Below are 17,132 nucleotides of genomic sequence, written 5' to 3'. Positions count from 1 at the left end.
ACAGTTTCCAGTAGGAATCTGAGACTCATGAATCTTGTTACCAAGAGCTACATTTCAGCTGCAGAATAATAAGCCAGCACCTTTTTTCAGCCATCAGTGTCTGCCCACCATTAATGACAGCCAAATCTTTGCCAAATCAAACCTATCATCTAAATCAGAGGGTGCTAGCTCCATATTCTCTGTCTTTTCTGATAGTTTCATGTCTATGCTGAATAAATGAATTCTTGGTAGTTTTTTATCCTTTGGGTCCTTTGAACTACCTAAAGATGTTAACCCTTGCCATGCAATAAAAATGAAACTGTCAATAGGCAACACTTTGGATAATAATGTATTCTAATATAACTACATTATCTGTCTTTCTACTGAATTCATGGCCCTTTTCCATGCTTGGAGACAACAGATAGTACTAAAGCTGATTTATTGCAACTATTGACCTTCTGGCAAAATTACAGTATCTAATAACAGACTAGTAATTACAATTTTTCCCCCAAAGTTGCTGTCTTGAACACAAGTCCAGAAGAAATTGAGAGCAGCCAACAATGGATGCCTATGAAATGTGCATGAGAACAGGACAAGCATGTAGAGATGCCCCCTCCAAAGACTTTTCCAGATTGCAGCTACTTGCATCTCACCAACTTCTTCAGGCGTTTAATAGTATTTGAAGAATTTTTCTTGTGTGAATTTGTCCAGTCTTTATTTTTGTTAAATAGACAGCCAATATGGGTTACTTTTCTAGTTTTAGTCTCTCCAGCTACACTGCTAGATTAGTGGAAAGGTGATGGGCCTTTTTTGTAATGAGTAACGACTCAGAGGTGGAAAGGACTCCTTTTACATGGTTGGATGGCCAAGTTCATGGTGAAATAGCTGCTATAATTCTGCTGGGATTTCATATTATCATTAATGATTTGCTAGGGCACTTGAAGCCTGCAATGCTATCCCTTAAAAGGATTTAAAATCTAAACACATTAAAAAAGCTCTGCATTTGCGCTGCGTGGCTTATGTTCCTATTTTCTGACACTACAGCCCTAATTCTTTTGACACTTTGAAATCTGTCACTGTTGGAAATTATTAATGCCACCGTCAACAAGGAAAACTACAAACCTGGGAACTTTTACAATTGTGGTGTGAAAGCACACTATTCAGCTGCTGTAGAAACATCTTTGGCATGAAGCTTTCTTGTTCTTTAGCTTGTTTTCATATTTTTCCACTCATAGAGGTTAATTAATTACAGTAATTAATAGTTAGACCAAATTTATGCAGGCTAACAGAAACTTTGTTCCAGATGGATGTTGCCATGTAACAAGGGGCAGTTGGTAATGACTTTTTTCTTTACCAAAGGGCGTCCAGTGGAAGATCACAGTTACGGCAGTTTGGGGCGAAGGAAATAAAACCACCATTCATCCATGCAATGAGATATCTTGTGACAAACATCTTACTCTAACTGGTAAGTGACACCAAAATAGATGAGCTTTTTTAATCCATTTGTTACATCTTACAAGCTTTCAGCCAATTTATTGAGGGAATTTGTGTAGAATTGATTTTTGTATATACTTTTATCTGATAGGCAAGCACTCACTGACCTTAATGCACAGTGGTCCTATCACAGAGTGTGATATAATCAACAGCCACCCAAGGACTGGATGGCCTGAAAAAGCATTAGATGGGGCACAATTCTTCTAAAAAAAATAGGCTGATATGATGTCCCAAACAGAATCACTAATTCCCCTATGCATGTCCCTTTTTCGTCTTGGATTGTGTCACCTTGGATGCTTTCATCACTGAATGAAAGCAACTGTATGCCAGTTGAATTAAGTCCCTATAATTAAGATAACTGCAGTGAGGTAATAGAGGAAACTTTCTAGGTGGCCACATTGTCACCAGGCCCCAAGGCTGTATCTCATGTCTTTGATGGAGAGGCTGTGGTCTATAATGCTGGTGAATTTGCCACAGCTCTGGTACTTTAAATGCTTCTGGTTTTAAACCCAGTGTACCCAGTCCACTTCCCAGTGTCATTTTGGAATTACAAGTTCATTGGCACACACCTTCAATAAGCTAGCATGGACTCTTCCTGCTGTACTGTCATTTACACCAAGTGATGTCAAAGAAAAAGGAAAAAGGCACCACAATATACTCAATGAGCATTTTAGATGAACAGTTTGGGGAATAATATGAATTGTAGTAAATGCAAGGAGATTTGTTGGGTCCTTTTTCTTGTTTGTTTGTTTATGAGGCTATCCTAGAAGATGGGACACAATGAGGAAAATTCTGCTCTTAGGAAAGTTAATGGGAAACAATTCTGCAGTTGCATCAGGGATAGGATTTTTCTGATTGTGTATTATTCCATTTCCATCCTTCCCCCTCTCCCTCCTCTCCAGCACGCACACAGTAGACAAAGAACAGCGCCTCTCCTATTTCAGCTGTCATTTCAAAGGAAGAAGACTGACTTAATTCCCTACCACCAGGTCACTTAATTGCTTGGTGGTCATAAAGGATAACAATTTTTATTGTTCGATTTAATTAGACAGCTTCTAGAATAAAATAATTTGAATTTTCTCATAACACAATCTTTCTCTTGGAAAAGGGATAAAAGCCTATTTCAATGGGAAATCGTGGCTTGAGTCACATCCGGAAAAACCCTAGCACCTCAAATCACTGAAATAAAACTTCTTTGTGTAGACAAATGCAAAACCTAGCCTGGTTTCTATAAGAACTGAGAGTGATATTAAGTGTATTTTAGCTATGTTGGTTTTTGGGTTTAACCTCTTTTGGGAAAAGAGGTTAAGCTAGGGAGTGTAAAGAGGGCCTGGGAAAACTGAAAAATAGATTGTGTTAACTGATTATAGCTAAGGATGAAAGCTATCCTAAAATGTTAGGATCTAACATTTCTTTAGGGTGCTACAGAACCTCATAGCTTCAACAGACACTGTAGCCACCATACAGCAAAAATATAAGTTCTGACATTTAAAAAAATCTTTTCCAGGGGTCAAAATATCTGACCTATTTACAGAAAAGGAGCAGATTGAGAGCTTGCCTGTACTGGTGCAGAAGGATGCCAACCTCAGCAGACTTGATTTTTTTCTTAAGAGCACACCAAAACCTCCTGAAGTTCACCAGGAATTTTGTAGCACCTGTCTGGCAGAAAATCTGCTGGTCATTTGACTTTTTCTGTGGGTATGTGTGTGATGACTAAAAGAGACAGGGAAGTAGATGGGAAAGGGACTGAAAGGGGATGCTTTTTTACTTCAGTAAGTTTACAAAATCAGTAATTTCTGGGGAGCTCAAAGCCATAAGCCCATTCAAGAGATTCTGCACTTTACCAAAGTATTTTTTTTTCTCAAAAGCTCGTCTGCAGCAATCAAAATGTATTAATTTTTTCACAGGTTGTGGAACTGAAGGGGTGAAGTTTTCTGCCTTGTTTAAGGCCAGCAGTTTGCCTAGTGTATTCTCTGAAGCAGTAGTAGAGTAACACTTTAATTTTATTTTTTAAAATATCCTGCTAAATCAGCAAAAGTAACCTAATCCAACTCAAGCACAGAGCACACTTTTTCTGGTATAAAACATCTTCTGGAAGCTAGTGTATGTTGTTTGGAAAGAAATTTAAGTTGTCCAGAGAAGAGCCACTGGAACAAGAGCATGAACTTCTTTCCAGGTGTTCTGTTTTAAATAATTTAACTATAGGCCAGTTTCCCAAGATACTAGACTGAAAAATCCTAGTCAGCTTGGACAGAGAGCCTTCCTCTTTGCTCTTTCTTTTCCTTTTTCTCTTCCTGATTGCTTTCAGTAACCCATGGAGATGTGCCTCCTTTGAAGCCAGGGCATTGCTGGTACACTGGAGTTAGGAAAATACGCTGGCATAGATTCCATCTCTGCTCTTTTCCTCTCAGATTTGTTACCTTTCAAATTGCTTACCCATCCTATTATTTGATAAAGCACTCAGGATGTTGCTGCACTTGAAAATGACCTGGTTAATTCCAACCCTGCATATAAACTGCTAGTGTACATCTAGATCCTCTGTGAGTTCATGCAGCTCAGAATAGACCCAGTAAAGCTAGTGAAGCTGCTTCAGTTCACCCCAGCTATAGGTCTGAACCATCTTTTTTCATTGGCTCTTTAACTAGTCCCTTTTTCTTGCTCCAACTTCTATTCTCATCTACATTTATTGGTCTAGTATTTTGAAATTTTTTGCAGTCTGGTTTCATTTACTGTTAAAAATGCATCTCCAGTATCAGGCACATCATTTTCTAAGCCTCCATCATGCCAAGAGAGTTAGTAAAACATCAGTTTTTCACTTCAGTTCCCAACCCATATGTTTTCAAGTAGCACTGAGCTAACATTTTTTAAAGGACAGACTCCAGAGATGTCTTCTAATATCATTAGCAATGATAATCAAAAGCTGGTTCTGCAGAAGCCTGTGGGATTATCAGTCTCTCAAAAGGAAATTCAGCAGATTTTCTTGAGTAACAATTATTCTCCAGGCTTGCATCTCAGGCTATCCTTTACCTCAAGGTGGTGACACCCTAGACAACTCCATTTCTATATACACTTCCTATTCAAGTGTCAGGAGGGGACCCTTAATCCAGGGTAAAAGCCCTCCTGGATTTCTATGGGAAATGCAACTCAAATGCTAATAACAGTTTATCATAGTTCCTAGGTGATACAATTATGCCTCATTTACAGTTCCAAAACCCCTCTGAGGAAGTTTGGCTTTTTTTCTTCTCTAATTTAGACATAGTTTCAGCTAGTCGTGACATCAGTGTTAGGACCTAGACTTTGCCACAAAAGAACAAGTTGCTAATTTTAAGTTTTCTTGGCTAATTCTATTCAGACCCAGAGCTGATACAGCCTGTTTCTGTCCTGTGATTGGCAGCATACTGGATGTTTATGAATATCCATATAATGATCATCATTTCTGCAAACCTTCCTGCAAGTGACCTCTTTGACAAGTAGAATAACGGAGCACAAAGGGGCAGTCAGCTCCCTGTTTAAAAGTTCAACCAAGTACTCTCCAGAATTGATTTATCTGCAGCAATCTTATTATTTTGCACTCTGCCATTTCTCACTATTTCTATTCTTCTCCCTCCAGGTGTTCTATTTACTTTTTTTTTTTTCCTCTTCAGTTTCTCAGATGATGCCTTCAGGACTTGCTGTGCCCCCTGTCCCTCCTCACAGGATGGAAGCGTTTTGGTACCACCTGAGCCACGCTTCACTGTGGAGCCCAGCAGAGCCCCACAGAAACTGGGAGGAGGATTATGGTTCCTTTGCCACAAATCTAGAGACAGTCATCACCTGCCTTGGCTTGTGACTGTCTCTTCACAGAGAATCCCTGAGAGCGGTTTATTGACAATGCAAACATGCAACTCCATTGAATTTCTGTAGGGGCAAGGAAATAAGCCCTTGCTTGGCTATGAGGGCAGCAGTATGGTGAAAAGCAACAGCAGCCATCCTATGCAATGCCTCCCAGCCAGCCTTGCTCTCATCAAACTTTCGGAAAAGGGCTTTGCAGTTGTCTCCAGCCCCTGCAAAATTGTGGGGGAAGCGGGTGGCCAGGGCCAGTGCCAGGGTGAGGGATGCAGGGTGCAGCAGCAGGGGAGGCAGGCAGAGGGGATCTGACCACAGTCCAAGCTGTGACAGGAGAAATTGAAATGTAAATTCTGCACCCTTGCAATAAATTTCACAGCAGCCTAATTTTCCTGGGAATGACGCCTTGGGCAGAGCCTGTGTGGGCCAGAAAGGAATGGGCTTTAAATTTTCTAGAACTCCCTAATCCGCTTTATCAGTCACTTCTCCCTAAACTGCTGCTTCTCCCTGAGAGATTTAAAGCCACAGTAGCTTCTTCAAGGCCTCTTCCTGATTATTATGTTTATTCTCATCCAGTCAAGACAGTGAAACATTAGCATGTGATTTACACTGCGGGACCAATCGCAGATACTGGCATTCAATATTTGAAATTCAAGCATTGGCTACTTGGAACAAACTGGTCAGGACCAATTTGGAGATAAAAAGGAGGATTCTGCCTTTTTAGAAAGGTGGTAGAGACCCATTGTCAAGGTCTGTCAGTCTTACAGCACATGCAGTGGCACTCACAAAGTATTAATACATGTGCTTGTGCTAGGTTTAATTCCTTTCTTTTGTTTAAGGGTTGTTTTTTTTCTCCTTGCAACCATCTGCTTTTCCTCTCATGTTTCAAGTCTTTATATCTGTCTGTCAAGCAGGCAGTGGATTCAGGACAGGTTTTCATGCCAAGGCATTCCTTTACCTAATGAAAACAAGTGAATAAAACATAAGAGAAGTAGCTTTAAATTAAAAATAGAGAGGAAAAACCCTGAAGAAAACCAATATCTGAAGGAAAACATTTTTTCCTAAGAAAATGCCTATAGAATAGATGAATTTCTATTTATTTCTTGTAATTTAAGTAGGCATCTATAATTATACTCTATTTAAATAAGGATAAGGACCATGTCTGGCAGAAGAGAAATATATACATATGTGAGGAGTCAAGACAATGCAGATAAACTTCTGATGGCATGACATATTCATGCAGAGTAGTCACTTTTTAAAACTAAAATTTCCTCCCAAAGGCCCCCAGTTTGTATTATTAATGACATTTTTCTTAGCCTGCATTACCATTTCCATTGGAGGAGAAAAAGACAAAAAGTTTTCTCAAGTTTGAAAGGAAAAAGCAGTCTCTGAGCCACAAACATCAAATGCTTTTGCACAAGCCTTTGAATAGATTTCATCCACATGGTTTTGTAAATGAGTAGAGTGAGCATGCACTCCTGGCCTGAGACCCTGTGCTGAGGGACTCAGAGATGAGGTACAATCAAATGGCAAACCTGTAGGGGGAGAAAGTGTGGAAAAAGCATTTCCCAATGCTACACTGCAACAGCAGCCCCACACAACAGCAGCCCCACCCTTCCAGCCTCCAAAACACTGGTCCCATTTTGCAGTAGCTTTGATGAAGTGAGCACATTTGGACCTTGATTTAAGTCATGGGTAACACTGACAGCTCAGAGCTAATTTAAGTCTATACCAAAGCATTGCAAGAAGCTGAGCCATTAGAGTAGTTTCAATCTGTTCCTTCACATTTCTGCTGGCTGCATGCAGCCTTGGATGCCGTAGCCTCAATGTCTGCCACCAACTAGCTGTCCCTCTTCTCTGTTTAATGTGAATATCCTGTAATTGGAGTGTCAAGCTTCTCACTGCCACCACAGAGGAGGAGGATACGGAGGAGGAACCAGAAGAAATCCATCTTTGCTGTAATGCATGCATGCAGTTCAGACCAGATTGGGCTGTTCAGATGTTTTATTCCTCCTTTTCATCTCCTTTGTGGAGGCTCAAACAGTACCAGAACACAGATAACTCCTTTTAGGGCTTCAAACCCATCAAAGATCTGGTGGGTCCACTGTGCGGGAGACAGACAGGGAAGCTTTTTTTGACACATCTTTCTAATCTCTGTGCTGCTGGTGCTTTTTGCATATCTGGTTGGCTGTTGGTGTGGGGGCACATGGCAGAGGCTCCTCCTGAAAGTGAGGCTGGGGAGTCAGTCCAGGCTGCTCTGGTGCTTTGGTGAGGCAAGCACCTGCCTTGGAAGGGGTGAAAAATAGCTGGTTTTACTGCAGTCTCTGGTGCCTGATTGTACAAGGTGGCACAAATGTAGATGCAATACCCACACTGAAGCAAGGAAAGCACAAGCAGGTGTTTGCTGTGATGCTGTTAACTCATTTACACAGGTGTTCTGAGAGGCCTGGGCAGTAGCTGTCACTGGCTGCACTCCATATGGCCTCTAGCTGTTTCACGGATGTAGAGAAGATCTATGGCACCCAAAGGTCTTGGGCTTTTTCACCCTCAAGCTGCTGCTAGCAACAGTTAGAGTCCTTAAAGGAGCAACAAGGGGGGGCAGTCCATAGTGCAGAAGAAGCCCTTGTTGCAGCTTTCTGTGTGAGCTGTCTGGAGAGGAGTGCGAGGTCTGTCAGCTTGGAGCACTGAAGGAATATATCCATCCCACTGCTGCTGCCCTGTGATTGCATTGGCGAGGCACTGATCTGATACTGCCCTGGCCTGTCTTGGTATCACTGTGTGTGCCCATGTGCTCTGTTTGTTTGTTCACTGTCTAGATGGATGGAAATCAAAGCTTTTGTTGTTGCCTTACTGCATTAACCTCAATCTGAAAAGATACCTGTACCTACAGCTGTCTGTGCCTTTGCAAGCCACCCTCACCATGATGGATACCATCTACTCAGTGACAAGCAACAGGATATTTTAGTGTTGTTTTGTTGTCTTACTTAAAGATCTGAAAGTGAATAAATCATGCATGTGTCCTGCTGCTAAAGCTGTCAATCAGATGTGTAAAGATTGGACATCACAGAGATGTGGAGAAATCTGCATCTGTTTTGTAGGATCATACTTTCTTTTTCTTAAATGCAAGATTTACAATTTATTTCTGGTAGTATCTAGTACTGCTGAAGTCAAAATTAATACTTGGAATGACCATCAAGTTATGTTGACTGTTTTACTGCTGTTGTTCTGTCAGGCCTTTAAAACTTAGTGAATATCCTCTCACCACTGATTACATGGAATTTCCTACAGCTATTTAAACAAATCAGACTATTATACATAAAAAGCAATCTCAAGAACAGACCATAGTTACCTTGGAGAGATATTCCATACCTAGCTGACAAAATACAGGAGATATTAGTAGTCAGAAATATAAGTTAAGATTAGAACATTTAATTTTATTTATTTTTTAATACATAACTAAATAAGTTTCCCACAGGCATGAACAAATCATCACTAAATCCGTATGTCAATAGAGAACAGGAAAACTGGACTGGATAACTCTTATGCAGGCTGGGATATTTAACATCTCCTATTCATCTATTCACTCTTTCAGAGTGTTGCCCAGAAATCTTAGAATTCATGCACTGAGGTCCAAAAATAGCTTAGGAAAGAGTACTAGGTAAAAAAAAAAAAAAAAAAAAAAAAAAAAAAAAGAGTACTTCCCTGGAAAGCAAGATTTAAAAACTACATTCCATAAAAATTATTCTCTGTAGATGCTACAGAACATACAAAGTTAGTGGTGTCTAGGTCAGAAATAAACCCTTGAAAGAGTGCTTTAATCTGCTTTTTGTCTTTAGCCAGTATGTGTAAATTATTTAATGTTTTGTTTAATTGCCAAAGGTTTGTACATAATCATTTTACAGTTCGACTATCTATTCTCTATCTTGTGGTAAGAAATTCCTTAAGTAAAGACCTAAGTGAAGATGTCTTTCTGATTTCTACAGGATTCTGAACTGAAATAGTTATCACTGGCATTCCTGATCACAGCAAGCCTCAGAAAAGAGCCTTCAATAGCCTTGGCCTTGTGCAGATAACTCTATTTGAGCTGTGATTACTTCTCCAGAATTCACCCAGATTGTATTGGCAACCAGCATGAAGTATGAGCCCAGTCTGTCCTAAAGACTAATAACTTAGCCATGAAGATTGGCTTCACGTGCCATGTTAATTGAGTCTCTCTTGAAGTTAAGAACGAGCAGTTATTTCCACAGGGAGTCAGAAAATTAATACAGCTCTGAAATGCACACCAAATTGCCTTTGCACTTAGTTGCCTACCTATGTGCTAGATACAAGATGGTAACAGTACCAAATTTTTTGTTTTGACTTGACTTCTTCATCTGTGAGGAATAATGATGCTACCTAGGTGATGAAAGGCACCTTAGTCCTTTCATGAAATGACGATGGGCTGGAAAGCACTGTGGTGCTCGACCTTTGCTTTGAGCTGCATCTCCACATATCCTGCCTCATTAGCATCCAAACTCTGTCACCAGAGGAGTGCTCATGGGATTAAAACTCAGTGCCAGTGGGCAGGGTTTGTACCAACAGCCTTCTCAAGAGATGGTAAAAGCCACAATAAATAAGTCAGGGAACATGCATGATAATATTGAGAATTTATTTCTGTATTTATTAGCAGTGTTCTGTTTACGGAAGTCCAGCCACTGTTTAGTCCTCCCTCAACAGCCCTATCTCTTCTTGCTCCCTTCTGACTTCTCTGCATTTGGTTTTTTAGACTCCTACAGATGATGAGAGAAAAAATGGAGAGTTTTTGCAGGATCTGCTGGGTGAGTGGTGAACCCCAAGCAAATGCACTGTTTATTCAGAAATATTTCAGGCTGTCCTCATGAGCTAAGAGAATACTGATTTCTGATTGTGCTTACCTCTTAAAGGGAAGCACGCAAATCTCTGTGGTAACTTTCCATTTGAATGGCTCCTGAAAGAAATCTGTTTTGGGAATTGCCTTTCCTTACTTGTGTAAAAATCCTTTTGTGCCATTAAGACGCTTTGCAAAGAGAAGCAAGATCCAGGGGCTTGTTGAGGCACAGTTTTCACTACCCAGTAGACTTAGTCTCATTAAAATGGACCTCATCTCCTCACTGCTCCTGCACATACTGTCAGTTTATCACAGATCATCTGACATCTCCAAAATGGAAAGCATGACGTAAAGCTGGAAAAAAAACCTCAAGACTGAAAAAAGTCAAAATAAAAATTGAAAATACTTTGGGGTAACGAGGAGCAGGAAAAGATGGCTGTATCCAAACTTGTCAAATTGTCTTCTACCTATATGCCAGCCACAGGGAAAAATAAGTATTCAGGCCTGCGTACCACTCTCTGCCCCTGACCATCTCTGCAAGGAGCAGTGCACAGTCCCAGAGACATGTGGGAATAGGAGCCATGTTTTCTTGGGAAAACTCTGCTAAAAAAACCCTTGCAGGAATACCTGTCTTCCCCCCACCTCAGCTCATGGTCACAGCCATGAGAGGCTACAGCTGGCAGAGGCCTCCTGCCCACTGTCCTGCCCATACCCCTTGCCCACACAGAGCAGGCCAGCTCAGGTCTTTCAGGAGGTTCTCAAGGACAGCAGTGGTTTACCCTTGAGTTTTGGGCTGGGAAACAGCAGAAGTGCCTGAATGAAGAAGACAAAATAGCCCTCCAAGACCTTTTCTGGGTCAATGAGGAGTGCAAATGCTGTGCTCTGCCTGACAAAGGGCAACAACCAGAAAACTGCCAGGAGACAGAGGGAACACTGAGAAAGCCCCAGATGCAGAGTGCTGTGGCTGCGGAAGACAAAGGGGTGGGGTTGAGGTGAAGCTCCTTGCCTACCAGGGAAATGTCCCTCACACTGGCTGGGAGATGACAGCTGCTAGCAAAGAGCAGCTGCTGACTTCCCTCCCAAAGCTGGATTGCCTCAATTGGATTTCCACAGCACTCAAGTGGGCTCAGCAAAGGGGGACTTTGGTGCATGGGCAAGGATGGCCATGTGCTGCAGGGAGCTCCTTGGCTTCCAAGGTGGCCTGGCTCGGGTGGACACTCCCTCCATTCCCCAGAATGGAAATGGCTCCAGAAGGAGCTTGCTGTGGGAGGTGTAATTTCTCCTGTTGGTTTCCATGTGACAGCAGTAAATTCTTTTAATGCTCCTTAAGCTGAATTTTCCATGGTCAGTTTTCCTAGGAGACTATTTTTGCATGCATTTCCTCGTTGCCTGGACAAGACCAAGACAGATGTGAAGCCAGACCATTGCAATAACTCAGCTCCACATAACAAGCCAGGTTCAGTGGGAGTGGGGAAAACAAACAGTCTGGGGATTGACAGGAAGAGAGATTTAAACGGTGAAGTAGAACATCATACTCTGGAGTTTCAGTGGGTTTTCAACATAGCAGCAGGAGAGGCTGTGGCACAAAGCTGTGCTTTTCTATAGGTATGTGTGTATGTATATATGAATGCATGTTGAATATTTAGATTAACTGCCCCTTATTCAATGTGTAAAATGCACAGGTGTATAACTGGAACCCAAGATTTTACCTCTGATAGTCCTTCTGCTCCCTCAGATACTTTTGTCCCAGGCAGTCCCACTGGAAAAACAAACAAAAAGGCCAACCAACCCCAAGCCAGCATCAGCAGTACAGAAACAGCAAGGCTTTCATATAAAGTGCCATTCAGGGGCCCTGTAATTGAATGCATGGGGCTGCGCTGTGTGCTTCCCTGGGGAATTAGCCTCTCCCTCTCCCTCCTGCAGCAGACTGAACCTGGCAAAGCAGTTTTCCGGCAGGAGCAGCCTGGCCCTGCCTGCACTGACCATGCACTGCCTGCACCGACAAGGCGTCTGCACAAGGAGCTAAGGAGGATCTTAACGAGGGAAAAGGAGACACTGCTGGAGGATGAACGCTGAGCTAACAAAAATCCAGAGGCAATTCCACGCCTGGAGGTGTTGACTTCGCTGTTTCCTGCATTTGCAGGTGAAATCAGTTAATGTGTTAAAGTGGCTAATGTGTCATTAAAGGAAAATGGGATTGAAATGAAGGATTCTGGATGTGGGAGGCAAGCCCCTTAAATTCCCTGCTGTAAATGCTGGTTTTAAGAATGAGCCACTGCCACCAGGTACTTTGGAGGAAAAGCCTAGGTAATAATTGGAGAAAATGGCATGGCACAAAACTCTCCCAGCACTTGGCCTGGAGGATGTGTGTCCATTAGAGGAAATAAGAAAGTCAAAACAGACACTGTGTAATTTCTCTGTTCTTGCATTAACCATATCCCCAGCACTAGCAGTGTGCTTCACTGTAGTATAAAAAAGCACTTTATTCCACACCATCACAGCTAAGTATCTTCATCAGATGGAGCATCACAGTGGCTAGAATTTACTTTTCCATTAGGGAGATTGTGCATCTTGCTAAGACATTAGTCTATAGCTCGGCAATGTTTTGGGTTTTTTAAGAGGGTAGAGCTTAGTCATAAACATTTACCCTCCCAGCCCCAGAGGAACTTTTAATGTAGTAAAAAACAAACAAACAAAAAAAAGCTTTTAATTTCTACTATTTGGCAACTGCCTTGGTAAAATATTTTGTCTAAATTACGATGTTAATCCAGTTGTTTCAGTGCACAAAAATTGGTCCTTTCTAGGCACCTGAACTGGTTTCCTTGTGAGGCTTTATTGCATTAACTCTTTGGGAGCCCTAAAATCAGCAGAGCTGTTAAGGTATGAGTCTGCATTTTTTTGACCTAGAGCACTGCCTGAAAGTTGGACTAATTAAAATCTGAACTGGACTCTTCTGAGAGGTACAGGGGAATAGGAGAAGCAACAATGGATACAAGTTGGTATGCAGGAGATTTGTATTAGATATTTGATTTTTTTTTTTTTTTTTTTTTTTTTTTTCACAGGAAGGGAAGTCAAAAGACGGGATCAAGAGCCCACAGAACTTGTGGTCTCCATCCTCAGCAGTATAAGGACTCCAAATGAATGGACAAGGCTCAGCACAGCCTCTTTTAATTGGAGCTGCTTTGTGCAGGGGTTGCCCTACATGATCCCTGAGTCTCTTCCAGCCTGAATTATTCTGTGATTTTGTCATCAACACAGAGAACAACAGAAAGGGGATAGCAGCATAGGCAATTTTACAAGCTCTTCGTATTCACCGTACTCCAGAGCCAGAGAAGACCAAGGTGGATCCCCAAACTTCCTATGCTGATAGCCTCTACCAAAGTACGTGTGGATGCCTGGGAGCTGCACCAGCTGCAGAAGGGGGCAGCTGGGTAAGAACATTCTTTCTCCATGTTTGGGAGCCTAGGAGGGTTGAGGGTTTTTTAAACATTTTTTTGTACCTGTGTGCATCACCACGTGATCTTTGTGGAGTGATACTGAGAGCTCTCTGACTGAAAAGTCCTGAGGTTGGTGTCAGAGCCAAACTTTCACTCAGGTCTGCTCCAACCTCTCGGAGCTTTGACTGGGTGGGTATAGCCAAAACCACAATTAAAAATGAGGATTTTTGCAATTCATTTAACTAGTAGAAATTTCTGTTTGCCTTTTAGTCCTTGAAGTAATTTTAACTCCTCACTGACACATGTTCATATTGGGGATTTATATATTTATCTGAAAAAGCAGTAAAACAACATACAGTTAGGTGTTAATGCTATAATAGAATCCCAGTGATAAGCAAGAACTTCTCTGAGGCCACCTTAAACCCTGCTGAAACTTAAATGTCAGGTTGTTATTGTGGCTTGTTTACTCTCACTTCTAGCTGCATTTTACTGTTTGGCTTCCTAAATCTCAGCAGGGAAAGGACAGCTTAGCTCCCTTGAAGACCATGCTGCTCTGAAATGATGACTGTGGCTGTGGGGGAAGGGGTTGCACTCTGTGTGACATGATTTGTAGGACCCCCTATAAATCATTTACCAGCATGCCTTCACTGTAAGCTTACGATTTGTGGAGCTTTAAGAAATGTAAGGAGTAACAATGCACAGAGGAGGAAAAACTAAACCACACCAATATATGAAGAGATGGACATCTCTAAACCCCTTGCCTGGAAAACCAAAAGCCAGTATTTAGGTCACAGGGACAAGCACTGAAAGCATTTTAATGGGTGAGTGCCTTCCTGTGCCACCACCACGTGTTGTACAAATCTCGGCTTTGTGGCTTTGGAGCAGACAGGGAGGGGGCTTGCCCAGCCCTGCACAAGCAGAGCAGCTTGTGACCCTCGTGTCTCCCTCTTGAAGTCCTTAATAAATCACACTGCTGTGCTCATAAAGTGGAGTTCAGCAGCAAAGCAAAGGCCTGAGCCTGCAAACCCAATTGGAAAATCAAGGGATTCTAAAAGTGGAGGGCAACACCTTCCATTTCTGTCACAGGGCAACACCCACATGTGGTTGTGGATAATAGCAGAGCAGCTGCTGGGAGCTAACATGGAGGTTACATTGCATTTTTCTTACTGCTGAGGGAGATGTCTGGCATAATTCTTATGCCAAATGAAAATGCTGATACAGATTTTAAGTGATAAATAATGTCAGTCAGCATTCTTATAAATAGAAATCTTGTCTCAAAAAATATTCCTCTTTTTGATGATGGATTTGGTGATACAGCAATCTTCCTTTACTTGTCAGGTGCTTCACTTAATGCTGTACAGCAAGGTGATTAAAAAATAAGCACTCCACAATATCAGTAAAATTGCATTAAACGAAGGAGTGAGGTATTTTTGAGTGGGATTCAAACAGAGATGTTCCCACTGCAGGTCAGAAGTGACCAAGATATTGAAAGCATTTTCTGCCCAAGATGCATCTATATGATGTGACAGATAGCAACAGGTCTGCTTCAAGGATGGGGCAAATACACTAATGAAGCCGAGGAGTTAAAGTTTCCCCATTTTATTGGCTGAAAGAGACAGGCCCTGAGGATTCACTCCATGGCCTCTCACAGACCACAGTCGCTTCCCAGGGCAGATCTGCTGTGGAGCTGCAACAAGAGGCACAAGATCAGTATCCTGTATTTGGTGATAGTGAAAAAGGTGCTTCAGAAAAACTGTGAACCATGTAGAAGATGGTGCAACATTTGGTAAGATAGGCTCACTCAAACAAATTGTATCTAAATACAGTCCTGTGTAAAGGGTGGGGATTCAGAGCGCAAGCCACTCCTGGAAATGGGCAAGCAGGGTAATCCCACAATAACAGCATAATTTTTTAAGCATAATTTAAAAGCATAAATAAGGCTTTATGGAGAAGCATTAAGGTGATAATGGAGAAGCAGCTGAACACGGGTTGTAAGGGCAAAACTACACTAATTGGGGATTTATATATTTTTTTATCTGTAAAATAATTTCTATAGAAAAAGAAAAGAATGTGAGCAGATTCAGGCATGGGCTTCTTAGGTTGTATATAGTTGAGATGAGGCCACTTCCTGATAATGCTCAGCTCTAGAGTTTATAGTTTTTTATAAGGGTGTAGCAAAATTGTTGACTGCACAGGGGAAAAAACCAAAACACCACAGCACGTGCCACGAAAATAGTTTAAGAGTTGAAGAGAGTGCTCTAAAGTAAAAAACAGAACACAATCTGTTTAGCCTATCAAAAAAATAGGTGACTTGATTACAATGTGCTGTTACTTTTGCGAACCAGTGGGAACCATTAAGGGTTTTAGCATGGGAGGTAACAAGACCCAGTAACTGAAATCTTGAGACAGACAAATTGACACGGTGAGAATATGTTTTTAAGAAGGTGGGTCTAAACCTTTCATCAAGGTATCAATGGAAGTAAAGAATCCTCCACCTCTTAGTGTCTTCTGATCAGGACATAAAGCTGCACTTCGAGCAGAATTCGTGTTTTTGTCAAACACGCCATTGCTATCTCCCTCATTTTTATGAAAATCATCCTTTAGCATTTCTAATGGCTGAGACTTTTTGTGGCAATAAATAGAAGGGAACAACAGAAGGGCCCAGAAATTGTTCCTGAGAATATTTTTAAGTACTCCGTAATTAAAGGAAGTATTAAATAATTGAAGAAAGTAGTTTGCACAAAACCTCTGATCTGCATTCTTTAAAAGAAATTCCTGGCTCACAAGCTTCTTTCTTTCCGCTCCTTGTAGAATCATTGGCAGGAACACAAGAGCATTTAGCAGGTTTTTCTCAGTGCTGCAGCTCATGATGGCAAAGACTGAGGCTTCAGAAATGCTCTAGGAATGCTGTCAGGAGCCAGTGGGCATCGGGCAGTGACAGCAGACTTGCAAACCAGGATCAGCCTCCCTACCAGCATGTGTGATACATACTCTAATTACCACCCCTACAGACCTTAGCCCAGGTAAGACTCAAGGGAACATTTCCTACTGCTTTTATGCCAGCATTAATACTAAAAATTTTGGTTTCCCTTGTCCAAGATATCCAAGATACAGAAACTGATCCTGCCTGTGGGATATGAGATTCTCTTTTCAAGAAATAATATCTAAAGAATGATCAAAGGCATTCATAGTCTGTGGATTAAATGGGAGCTGTGGATGCTGGCTTACATTAGCTTCCAATTGAGTGTCTGCTCCTGATTTTGAAGTGCCTAAACTAAAGACACTAGAGACTGAAAACGTTGCCTAGCTGTGCTTGATCTCCATGTCCCAGAGGGGTAAAGAAAGCAATAAAAAATAATACTGTCAGGAACTGCAACATGCCCCTAGTGACAATGCACAGGGAGCAAGAAAAGCAGAGTAGGAAGCTGTTCCCAAAACCCACCATAATAATGTTCATGTGCAAGATTGTGCTTTGCACCATTTTTAGGGTGACTATGGAATTTATTCCAAAGGTTTAGGAAGAGCTACAGAATGGTGAGTGAAAAATAGAG

At 41.6% G+C, this 17,132-nt stretch overlaps 1 long non-coding RNA gene across 7 annotated transcripts in view; it reads left to right on the top strand.

Moving 5' to 3' along the window:
* The first annotated feature begins 1,290 nt into the window (after window positions 1-1,290).
* LOC310909678 overlaps window positions 1,291-17,132 on the top strand; it is a 59,139-nt gene continuing 43,297 nt past the window's right edge. For all 7 annotated transcript variants that reach the window (XR_014590136.1, XR_014590137.1, XR_014590138.1 and 4 more), the window contains exon 1: window positions 1,291-1,444. This is a non-coding gene — a long non-coding RNA (uncharacterized lncRNA). The remainder of the gene's footprint in view (window positions 1,445-17,132) is intronic.

This window comes from Zosterops lateralis, assembly GCF_965231275.1.
Source record: "Zosterops lateralis genome assembly, chromosome: 5".
Lineage (NCBI taxonomy): Eukaryota > Metazoa > Chordata > Aves > Passeriformes > Zosteropidae > Zosterops > Zosterops lateralis.
The sequence above is the reverse complement of the archived record's forward strand: the minus strand, read 5'-3'. Positions and strand labels throughout refer to the sequence as shown.